Consider the following 12305-nt stretch of genomic DNA (forward strand, 5'->3'; position numbering starts at 1 on the left):
GTTTGTTTCAGCAGGCACAAAACTTGGATTAAATAAAACTAAAAACTCTTTTTGGGAGACGGTCACTCAAACCTCAATTAAACTCTTCGTCCTTAGCTGGAACCCATTTTATGCACAAGTGATTCAGGGGTCATTAAAGTGAGAAAATTTGGGCTGGAAATATTTAAGAAACTTGCACACAGGTTCACACAGGTAGAATTCAATCCCAGCTACCTGACTCCAGTCTTTAAATAATTTGCAATATTTTGTCACCATGCTATACCTCTTCAGATATAGGACTCAAAAAAAAAAAAAAGATAAAGGGGCCTTCGGAGGGGTTGATATGGTCAAACTATGGAAATATGGTTGAATTTGAGCTCTCTTTATGTTTTACTTCTCCAGATTCTAAGCAAAGAAGAAGGAAGTGGTATAGAAAAAACTTGGTACAGATCATTTTTCTTGTTCCAGCACCTGTATTATTCTCTTCCCAATTTCTGTCCATTCAGCTGTTCCAGTTGCCACTCCACTTTAGTGAGTGAATTCTGAGTATCAAACACCAATGTTCCAAGTCATGTTGTATGTTCTTATATGACCAGTTCTCTCTTTTCCTTTTGCTTGTGGTAGAAAAAATATTAAACTGGACTTCTAGGATGAAAGTGCGTGGTTATTGTATTGAATAAATGCAGTAATATATTTAAACCCGTAGATTATTTATTTAAGGGTATATCATACAAGCACTTCTAGAACACACAAGGAAGTGGCTGCTGTCCCAGGGAGACCCAAGAATGACCCATATTCCCAAGTTGGTGGGTCTCACATTCTGTGCTTCTTTAATTCTCTGTGTCCTTGGTTACATAAACTTGGAGCAGAGGGGCAATTATGTGATCATTTCTCCAAGATTAAAAAAGTGATTTCATTTGCTGAGTGTCTTTTAGCTTTCACCTGCCCCATAGATTTGTCCATGAAACACCTGCAAGGACAACATTCAGCTTGCTTACATCTGCCATGATGAGGAATACCCTGATCCTACTCCTGATCTCCCCAGACCAAAAGGCTACATATTGTACAAGTGGGGCTACACCAACAAAGCTTCAACCTGAACTAGGATCATTGTGTCAAGAAGAAGACAAGATGGTAAGGAACTCTCTGAGCCAACAGTGGCTCACCCCATCTGGCCCTTTTTTATGTGCTTCAGGCCTCTATCTGTGCCTCTCTGAAAAGTTCCTGAAAGATATCACAAAGCTAAATGAATCGACCAAAACAATTTAGCTGCTCTTCTGGTGAATGAACTGCTAGCATCCCACTGGGGTCAGAGAAGTGTCATAGGTCCCTAACTCATTAGCCTCTCTTGGACCAGCTCACATCAGGGACGCCACACTGTGCTCTCAGTCCTCTTGGGTTTTGTGTACTTCACAGAATTAATTATCTTTGATTTAACAGATCTTGAGAATGGCCCAACCTACAGCTAAGAATAGCAGAATTTTCATTCCCAGGACATTGATGAAATTACAAGAATGCCATTCTCATGGGTTGTGTGAACAAGTAAAAGAGGCAGACACTAGCAGCGTATTCTGACATGCATAGAAAAGGGATGTTATCTGGCTGTTATCTGGCGCCGTTTGGTGTTCTGTGAATGTATCTTCCCAGTATGACATATACTGGCATGATCACAATCTTAACACGCAGTTCTTGTCCTTTTTTCTCAGAATGAACAAAAATAAAAAGCTGTCTAATACTATGAGGCAAAAAAGAAAAAGAAATTTGAACAGGTGTAGTGATTGCAAGAGTCATTATTCAACACATTCAAGCGTGAAGCATATTTCCTTTTCATGCCTTTAAATGGAGTTCCTGTCACCTTCTTCTAGCCATCCCCTGCTGGAGAGATGTGGATGAAGTAGAAAGAAACACCCTCAGCAACTGGAAAAAAAACAACCAGGTAAGGACTAGGATACATGATACATGACCCATTCTGCTTCTTTTTTCTCCCTCTTTTTCCTTTGCCCATTCTACCCTATGGTCTAATGCAAGCCTATCTTTCACAAATAGTTCTATTCCAACAATGATGATACCATGCAGCTTAAGTGACCAGAAGAGGCAGAGGCCCATGTCCATTAAATCTTACTGACAATGAGAGACACATGCTATCAGGAGAACAGAGCACAAGAATCAACAGTGACTTCTCTTCAAATAATTCCACAATGATTTCTTTCAACCTCTAGCCTTTGCAGGAGACACACATGCACTCACACAGATGCACAAAATGGGAACAGCACACTCATGGCCTCACATGCATTTAGGGATTAAAAGAATGTGACTGCAACCAAACTAATTTCTCTGCTGTTTATGGAATCTCCAGAAGAGAGAGGCTGCTTTATTCTGCATTGTCTTTTATTTTGTACGGTTTAGATTTATTTTTCAATAAGTAGTATATTCACATGGCTTAAACTTCTCACTATATTGTACACCTAAAACTAATATAAACAATACAAGATGATATATATTAACTTACTTTTAAAAAAACAACGTGAGAAAAATGTATTAAAAACTGCACATGAAAATATCCCTCCCTCTCTTGTGTCTCATCCACCCAGTCGCCATACATATAACAAGTAACCAGTGTTACTAGCTTCCTGTTTACTCTCAAAATTTTTTCTTGTTTATGCTATTACAGTTGTCCCCACTTTTCCCCCAGTTGACCACCTCCACTTAGTTTCTTGTCCCCCCACCTTAGGCCATCACTACACCATTGTCCATGTCCATGGGTCCTGCATATATGTTATTCGACTAATTTTTAACAAACATACTAATAAATAAAATATATATTATTTTGGGAGGTGGAACTAAAATGTTTATGTTTGGAATAAGCATGGGAATAGTAATAGGAACAGGAACAAATATTCCCAAATATGGGAATTTTGTAATCACTCAGTTCCCCACCAACACCTTCTCCCTCTGTTTTTACCCTGGTAGCTTTCACTTCTTTTCTCTGGATGTTTCCTCATCAGTGGGAAACACAGGTCTTCTCAATTGCACTTCCATTTTCAAACTGAACCTGAGTCTAGGAAGCATCCGAGTGAATTTCACCAAAAATTATTATTGACCGCAGAAATTTATATGTTAAAACAGCCCACAGCTAATATAAAATCTAAGAGCAAGTTTTTTTTTGAATTGTAGAAATTATAGTTTATGATAAACCTGGAAAATGCCCCCTGCCCTAACAGAAAAAGGAAGGACACTGCATTGAATGAGTTTGATGTTTTGATAGAGTACTTTGTATTTGTAATGTGAAACATGTCCTAAAGTTGGGACTAAACTGTAGCAAACAAGGAAAGAAAGGAGGATGTGAGGTCTCTGGTCTGTGACTCAGGGAGCTAAGAGGGAAAGCTTGTGGGGGAATGAGGGCTGAGGTTTCTGTGTCTGCTGAGCCAGAAGTGGTCAAGAGACAAGTTTGGGGAGAGTGAAGACTCTGAAAACTTTTGATCTGCCTTAGTCAATAGACCTTCTGTCCTGAGTGAGGGAGAGGTGACAGTCAGCTTCAGGGAGTGGAAAAGACAAGAGCTACTGAGGCCAGAAAACTATAGAAATGATTGTATTCATAAGGGCCATTGGGGGAGGTCAACCAATGGAGCCATGTACTGAACCCCACTAGTCCATCCACTACACCTAGAGCTAGCTCTATGGGATATAGAGAATACAACATCTAATGAACACAGGCCCTGAATAGTGTGGAGACCCTTGGGAGAACATGGGGGATACACCATCTATTATGATCATATCTGGGCCAGTTGCACACAAGTGGATGATCTTGGGGATTTTAGCTGCTAGTAGACAAGACATGGTGATTTATGGAGACCACATGGAGTGTGGAGAGCATGAGTCTTGGAACTAAATGACTGAGACTAGATCCAGTTCTGCTCATGCTGGATGTGATCATCCATTTTTCTATTGTGGGTAATGTTCTTTACCTGTAATTATTAAATAATTAATAAATTAATATTTACTTAAAATTATTAATTACTTCTTTAAGAATATTAATTATTTCTATAATGTATGTTAAAATCAGCTTTTCACTTTTTTGCTTGATTTGTTTTTACTTTGTGTGTGACTTTTCCCATTAATAGGAGGAAATTTTAATTCAATTTGATGAAACCAATTTTCTTTTCCATTATTATTCCTTCCATTCTTTTTAATTAGAAAGGCCACCCTTGTCCTGATATTAAATAACTATTGTGCTTTATTTTCTTCTGATTGCTTTGCAGTTATATCTGTAGATCTAATGTGTTTAGTTACCTGAAATTTATTCAACAAACATGTGAAGTATAAATCTAAATGAATTTTCTACGAAGAGTAAACTAGCATGTCCTAGTACCATTTGTTCAATCCCTATCCCCTTTCCTACCACTTGGCAATTCTGCCTTTAGCAGAACAAAAACTGATGTGTATTGTGCTCTGTTTCTGGGCTTCCTATTTTTGCCTTTGATAAAGTTTTTAATGAGAGGAGAGCAACAGGCAACATGCCCCTTGGTGTATACAGACAAGAAGGAGACAGTTTGGTGAGAGATATCTGTGGTCAGTGAGCAAATAGGACACAAGATGTCATTGTCACCCAGAGAGTGGTCATTTCTGGGGTGCAAATAGGGCTGACAGATTCATAGGACATATTTTACTTTTGAGGGAAACAATTAATTAGCACAGGGTGGGAGACTGATTCTTTGGGTCAATTCCTCAGCTGAAACACTGTTCCATTCCCAGAATTTTACCCACTAAGAGTGCATTTGCTTTGTTTGACACCTTTATGTTTCTGTAACCATGTTTTCTACATATTCCTATGGCCATGACTCCATTAAATCAAAGCTACATGTCAGCCTACTAATATAAAGCTTCAGGCTGTTTCCTATGCCCATTGTTACCTCTATCCAACTTTACTGTCTCTACTTTCTATTCTAATAGGGTTTTTTATTCACATGCTAGACACTTGCCAAGTATCTATGTTGTATCGGGTTCATGGTTAATGCTTAATTTGAAAGATGAACAAGACAGGCAATTTCTCTGCCTACTCTCAAGTAGGCTCAAGTAGGCTCACACCAGTGAGAGTATTGAAGAAAAAACACAAATAAGTCAATAGTCGCCATCTAGAGGGACACCTTCTCTGATCGGGAAGGCACAGGGCATGAGGGGCATGAACCTGAGTTTATTGTAATTGGATATGTCAGAGAGGGCTTCCTAGAAGAAGTAGCATATAAGCTGATGTCTCAAAGTTAGCTAGATAGATGAATGAGAGAGGAAAGAGCATTTCAGCTGAAGGAAATAGATGAGCGCAGTCTTAGGATGGATTAATGTCATAAGCTTCACATGAATACTACAAGAGTTATGCCAACAAACACCTCCAGCCTAGCCCTAAAATGTGTGCATTAGGTTGATGCTTATATAATAATGTTTAAAATACAAACAAACAAATGCTCTCCCATTAAAAACAAATCTTTGGTTTCCCACAGCACCAAACACAGATACTTGCTAATATTCCCTTAAACTACACAAAACTGTCATTTTTATAATTTCCAAGCAGTTAAACATTGGATATTTCATATGATTCCACCTTATACAAGAAGATCAACATTGGCATGTTGAGTAACTTTCAGAGTTCACAATCCAGGGCTTATCAATCAACCTTATTCAATTATCCCTCCTTTATGCTTACAGATATATGGGATGGGAAAACCTGACCAGCATCTCTGAATTTTTCCTGCTGGGGCTCTCAGAGCAGCCAGAGCAACAGGAGGTCCTCTTTGGGCCGTTCCTGTCCATGTACCTGATCACAGTGGCAGGCAACCTCCTCATCATCCTGGCCATCATCACTGATGCTCAACTCCACACACCTATGTACTTCTTCCTGGCCAACCTCTCTCTCAGTGACACTGGTCTTGTGTCCACCACAGTCCCCAAGATGCTGGCAAACATATGGATCCAGAATCAGCTCATCTCATATGCAGAGTGTCTATCACAACTATACTTTTTTATACTGTTTGGAACACTGGAGACATTCCTTTTAGCAGTTATGGCCTATGACCGCTATGTAGCCATATGCCTCCCACTCCATTACACCATGGTCATGAGCCCTGGGCTCTGTGTCCTCCTAGTGTCTGCATCCTGGATCATGAGTGGCCTCTCTTCCCTCATACACACACTGTTGGTGAACAGCCTGTCCTTCTGTGCAGAGAACAATATCCCACACTTCTTTTGTGACATTAACCCTCTTCTGAGACTATCCTGCACAGACCCCTTCATCAATGAGATGGTGATCTTCAGCATTGGAGGTCTCACAGTCCTGGTGTGTGTGCTTTGCCTGATTATCTCTTATGCATATGTTTTCTCAACAATCTGGAAGATCCCCTCCACTCAGGGTAAGCAGAAAGCCCTTTCTACCTGCAGCTCTCATCTCTCTGTGGTCTCTCTATACTTTGGGACTTCCTCTTCTGTTTATTTCAGTCCCCCCTCAACCTGCTCAGCACCAAAGGGTGCAGTTGCATCAATGATGTATGCAGCAGTAACCCCAATGCTGAACCCATTTATCTATAGCTTGAGGAACAGAGACATCAAATCTTCCCTGAGAAAGCTAATTTGGGTTAGGAAAATTTATTCCCCTCGGTGGTAGTGACTTCACATCCAGTACAGGGGTCTGCCATCAGGTGTACTTACCACAAGTAAGCAGTGAAGAGCAAGAGAGGGAGAGAAAGTGAAAATCTACTTCTAGGATCTGTGATCTGAACTTGAAATTTTCATTCCTAACCTATAAGAGTGCATCAGAACAAACTCATTTTCACATCAATATTTTCAGCTAAAGTTCTTAAAACCATAATATTTTAAAGTCATAGCTACCCTGGTATATAATGTAATAAAGGATGTGCTTAAAAACTTTTGAGACAACAGGTAACAAAGGAATGGCCACCAGGAATATCTGGTTGTGTTGTTATATGTGGTTGAGAATAAACTCCAGGAAAGATAGCTTTCATCCCTCATCATTGTGACTTGGATACCTTGTGTTCCTACCAATAGTGCCTTTTATACTGGGACTCTCCATGTGTGCCACCCCCATGCTGAAAGAACAAAAGCTAGGACTGGGAAGGATATGATGGATTATATAGATTGACCTGCTTTCATATTTTACCAATCACCCTAGAACCCCATCACTCTTAACATTTTCATGTCATGTGAAAATCTTCATTTTTAGTTTTGGGAAAACTTTTCCAAGTTAATTTTACCTTAGCTGCCCCAATGCTTACCACTTGGCAAAATGCCTGATCCTCTGAATATGTTCTATACACCACTGGCATGACTATAATCATACAGTTAGGGGCCAGGAAAGAATGGTTTTATGAACACTTCACAACTGCTTACTAGAGTCATTGACACCCCCTCCTAGAAGTTCTCTAGTCCCCAGTCTCTTCTCATTCCACCTGTTCTGCACACCACAATCAAACTGATCTCCAAAGAATTTGGTTGCTTATATCACCATGACTCTCATCCTATTAGAAGACTCCAGTAGCTCTCTACTACTGGCAGAATAAAGTTCAAACCATTCTTCCTGTTGTTCAGGTCCACCATTACCAGTTCACAACTTATATGTCCACAGTTAACATACTCTGTCCAATATTCCTCCCAAGATCAACTTAGGCCAATATTTTCATAATGTATTGATTATTATTGATGGTTACCAAAAAAGTGAGGTCAGCAAAAGTTGTTGGAAAGATGAGTCAGTAAAAGTTGGGGGAAATATATATATACAATAAGGTACACCATGACCAATTAGATTCTGTAAGAAAATAAAAGTCTACTACTGAGTGGTGTTTTTCATTCTTGTCCATTTCCCTTTAAGAATCTGGTTGCACACTACAGTGACATAGGTTGTGATTACTGCAGATAACATCTCACCAGTGGAAGTCAGCTGTGGATAGCCAGCTCACCTGCTGGCTTTACTTACCTTAAAGAAGGCTCACACACTCCTTCTGACAATAACAAGTAGTGTAGCAAAGCAGTAGACAGCTAGAGTTAGACTGAAGCAAGTTCAATTTTTGGCTTTGCCACTTGTAAGCTGCATGATCCTGTGAAATTACTTAACCTTTCAAAGCAAGTATAACCCACCTTATTGTGTCATCAGGAAATAGAGTTTGAATAAAATATGTGAAACATTGTTGTGATGATTTAAATATGCATGTAAGCAGGTAAATGGTTTATTCCTTACCAAGGTGAAATTTTAAAACCTTTGACCAATATGTATCTCTCTATTTTCCTCACTTCCCTGCCCTGGTAAACACCATTCTATTCCCTGCATCTGTGAATTTCACATGTGTTCAGACCTAGTGAAATCCCCCAAACTCCATTGTTCATGGCATCAGAGGGTCCCAGGCCAGTAGCAACATTGTCATTACACAATGAGCAGAAACATGCAGGAAAATTTCCACCTTGGCCACAGCTGAAATCAGAAGAATCACTGAATAGGATATGACTTCCACATCGGCTCTGTGTGCTGTATAGTCTACTTCATAGAGTTGTTGTGAGGATGGTTAGGGACTCTGAGCTGCAAGGTTCTTAGCACATTCCTGTGTCTGTAACAAGCACTCATAAGTCTTACCAGTTGGTATGTTGATATCTTGTTGAACTTCTATTAGTATCTTAATGAATATTGGTTCATTAATAATCTTCACAGCAATATTCTGTGATAGAAAATATGCTCATTTTACAGATGAGGAGATTGAGGCCCAGAAGGGTGCAGCACCTCCTACAAATTCAAACTCATAACCAGAGAAGCAAGTCTATCTACAGTGCATTTCCAGCTGCATCAGTCTTCTCTGGTGGAAAAGGAGAGGTCACTGTCCCTGGGGGGATGGGGAATGTGGAATTACTGGTGAGTACAGGACATGGAGGAACACACTCCTTCATCTTCCCTCATCTTCTGTTTGTGAATCTGTGACCTTCACAAGACCTCTCCATCTCTAAGGATCTGTCCTACATGATCATATGTTAGCCCCCAGGTGGCCTTCTAACTTTATAGAGCTCTTTACCACCCCTTCAGGCACCATCAAAGGAGCCCAGGAGACACAGTCCCAGGCCACCCCCAAACAAGGCTCTGAAGGGGAGGCACCAGATTCCTGAAAACTCATAGGGACGTGGGCTTGAGGAAGGCTTTTCCCTCTTGTCTCTCTCCTGGACTTTCCCCCACCCCACCTCATTCCCAGGCATAAGGCAAATCTGGAAAGTAGCTTGTTCCTGTGGGAAGGCCTTGCATTGGGCTGGCCTCTGCCCAAGCAAACCCCTCCCTTAGGGAACCTCTCTCTGGTCTCAATTTCGCTTCTGGCTTCTGGGGAACCTAGGGGATGAGGACAAGTCCTATAGGCCTCAGCAACCCATGATTAAGGGAAACTTACATCATCTACCAGAACTACCTGTCATAAAGCCTGGGGAAGAGGCAAGGCCTTTTTAAAGAACACCCAAATACCAGCAGATGTAAGACATTGTTATATTTATGAAAGGCTGGAGTTGTTTAAAAAAAAAGACTTAAACAGACACTTCTCCAAGGAGGACATACAGAACATACAGAGTCACATGAAGAGATGCTCAATATCGTTAGCTATCAGAGAGATGCAAATTAAAACCACAATGAGATACCACTTTACACCAGTCAGGATGGCTATCATAAACAAAGCAACAAACATGAAATGTTGAAGAGGTTGTGGGGAAAAGGGGTCCTTAGTTCACTGTTGGTGGGATTGCAGACTGGTACAACCATTATGGAAAACAGTATGGAATTTTCTCAGAAAAATAAAAATTGACCTGCCTTTTGACCCAGCAATTCCACTGCTAAAATTATATCCCAAGAATCCTAAAAGATCAATATCAAAGCACCTATGTACCACAATGTTCATAGCAGCACAATTTACAATAGCCAAGAGTTGGAAGCAACCTAGGTGCCCATCAGTAAATGAGTGGATCAAAAAATTGTGCTACATATACACAATGGAATTCTATGCAGCAGAGAGAAAGAAGGAGCTACTAGCTTTTGCAACAACATGGATGGAACTGGAAAGCATTATGCTGAATGAAATAGGCCAGGTGCTGAAAGACAAATACCATACGATCTCTCCTTTAACAGGAAGCTAAACAACAAAACAAAGAAGCAAGCAGGAAAAAAAAAAACCAAAGACACGGAAATAGAGAACAAGGGGACAGTGACCAGAGGGGAGAGGGAAGGGAAGTTAAGGGGAAAAAGGGGGAGGGATTTGGAGGAACAAATAGGAAGGACACAGGGACGAGAACTAAGGGGGGGTGGAAATGGGAGGGAGGTGGGGAGCAAGGGGCAGGGGAGGCTGGGATGGGAGAAATAGACAAAAAAACTGTACTTGAAAAATAACGAAATAAAATCAATTTAAAAAAACCATCTTGGATGGCTTCTACCTGTCTCTTTTTTCCTGGGAGGGATTATTTCTCAGACACCTTCAAGGGACAACACCTAGGGACTGGGACCCTAGGCTGAAGAGGAAATCAACTTGTTTTTCCTCATTTCCCTCTACACAGCTGCTTTCTTTCTGAGTAGATAACTGAGTTTGCATAGCTCTTCATCTTCTTTCCTGAAGAGAACGCCCTGGCTTCTCTGCCCATGCCAGGGTAAGTATTCTCAGGTGCCATCCACTGCCTTCCTGCTGCCATCAGCTCACACCCACACCCACACAGGGTGCAGTTGATGCCCCTGTAAAGGGAAGCCTTTGGGAAAAACATGTGGAGTGATAACAGACGTTTGCATCCTCTCTGACCCCTGTGGCCATGCCCCCTTTACCAGATGAAGGCAGCCTGCCCTCTGGTACTCTTAGGAGAGAGTGCAAGGGGATTTCCTGAGCCTAGTTCACTGTCAGTTACCACAATGACAATCATGCAGCCTGGAGCCAGCACTGTGGTCACAGACCTTGTTGAGACTTCTTATCCCTGGGAGCAGGGAGGACTTGGGGAGCAGTCCCAGAGCAGGGAGCTGCCCTAGCTCCACAAGGAGAACCTGGGCCCATTACAAAGCCCTGAGAATGGTGATTAAAAAGGGATCCTGATGATGGACCCTTTCATGGTGACCCTTTCTACACTCTGGATGTCTCTGGTTGATCAGAGGTCACCCCAGAATCCCACTGATTTCAAGCAAGCTGTGCTTCTGGCCATGCTAGGACTGGCTGCAGCTGTTTGCTGCTCTTCTGTCCCTGGGTATAACTCAATTGTCTAAAAAGTATACACCTCCTAAGGACCTTATTCTCTGCATGCTTTACATGGAAAGGAGCATGCCAGTGTGTGGATTGTTACATGCCTTTCCTGTCCCATCAAAACCAGGAGAGCTGTAGTTCTTGGAGCAGCCGTGCACCCGGCACTTGCCCTTATCCCTCTACTAAGTCATAGTGACTCATAAAAGTCTAGCTCTAATTCACTATGTTCACAAATCTTCCATGACTACTCCAGTTCATACTAGATAGAGCTTTCCTTCTCTGATATCCTAAGAACACTTAAACCATCATTTATTTGTTTGAGAAATATTGATTACCTGCTCTATGTCAAGTATCATGGTAAGTACTGCTATGGGACAACAGAATCAGTCTTACAGAGAAGAAGGCAGATACGCTTTTTAGAGTAGTAACTTAGTTAGAAGGTAGATAGTGATAAGTTCCCTGGAATAATGTGTAGTTGTAGCTGAGGGAAGGATGGAGAAGTGAGGGACGAGAGAGGGAGGGTAGAGAGAAAGAGAGATCCTTTTGAGATGGAAATATTTCCACAGAGAAGTCATTCAGCAGCCAGTATTTGAGTCAATTGGCCTCCAGGAGTTGGAAGGAGGCCTGTGCAGGAAGAGAAAACAGCATGAACAAAGGAGTAAAAAATCGGGGGTCAGTATCTAATGCTTGTGTGCAAATGGACCCTAAAGGGAAAACAAAGTAGTTAATTGCTCTTTAATATGATAATATATGTAAAGAGCTGTTGTCTATCCATTGACTTGTCAATTGGCAAGGCATTATCTCTTTCCAGTGATGACCATGCATGAGGAGGATCCTCCCACCATCTCAGCAAGCAGGTGCTCTTGGAATGTTAAGGCCCTTTTAGAGATCACCAGGTCCACCTTTTTATCCACTGAGCACAGACTCTCATTGCTGTTCCCTTTTGTTAGAGTCACTGGACTCCAGCTGCATCCCATCTTCTGAATCCAGTCTATTCCCTGCAGGGAAATACCATTACTCTCAGTGGAGATGTAGCTCTGCTTATTCCATGGGCAATAAAGAAATGTGTACAGTAATATATTTTGACCAGGA

The 12305-nt window shown here is 41.3% G+C and overlaps 1 pseudogene; it reads left to right on the plus strand.

Annotated features, from left to right (window-relative positions):
* Positions 1–5565: 5565 nt before the first annotated feature.
* On the plus strand, positions 5566–6631 carry LOC119063013 (olfactory receptor 1G1-like; annotated as a pseudogene).
* The last annotated feature ends 5674 nt before the right edge of the window (positions 6632–12305 follow it).

This window comes from Artibeus jamaicensis, unplaced genomic scaffold, assembly GCF_021234435.1.
Source record: "Artibeus jamaicensis isolate MK-2021 breed Jamaican fruit bat unplaced genomic scaffold, CSHL_Jam_final contig_775, whole genome shotgun sequence".
Classification (NCBI taxonomy): Eukaryota; Metazoa; Chordata; class Mammalia; order Chiroptera; family Phyllostomidae; genus Artibeus; species Artibeus jamaicensis.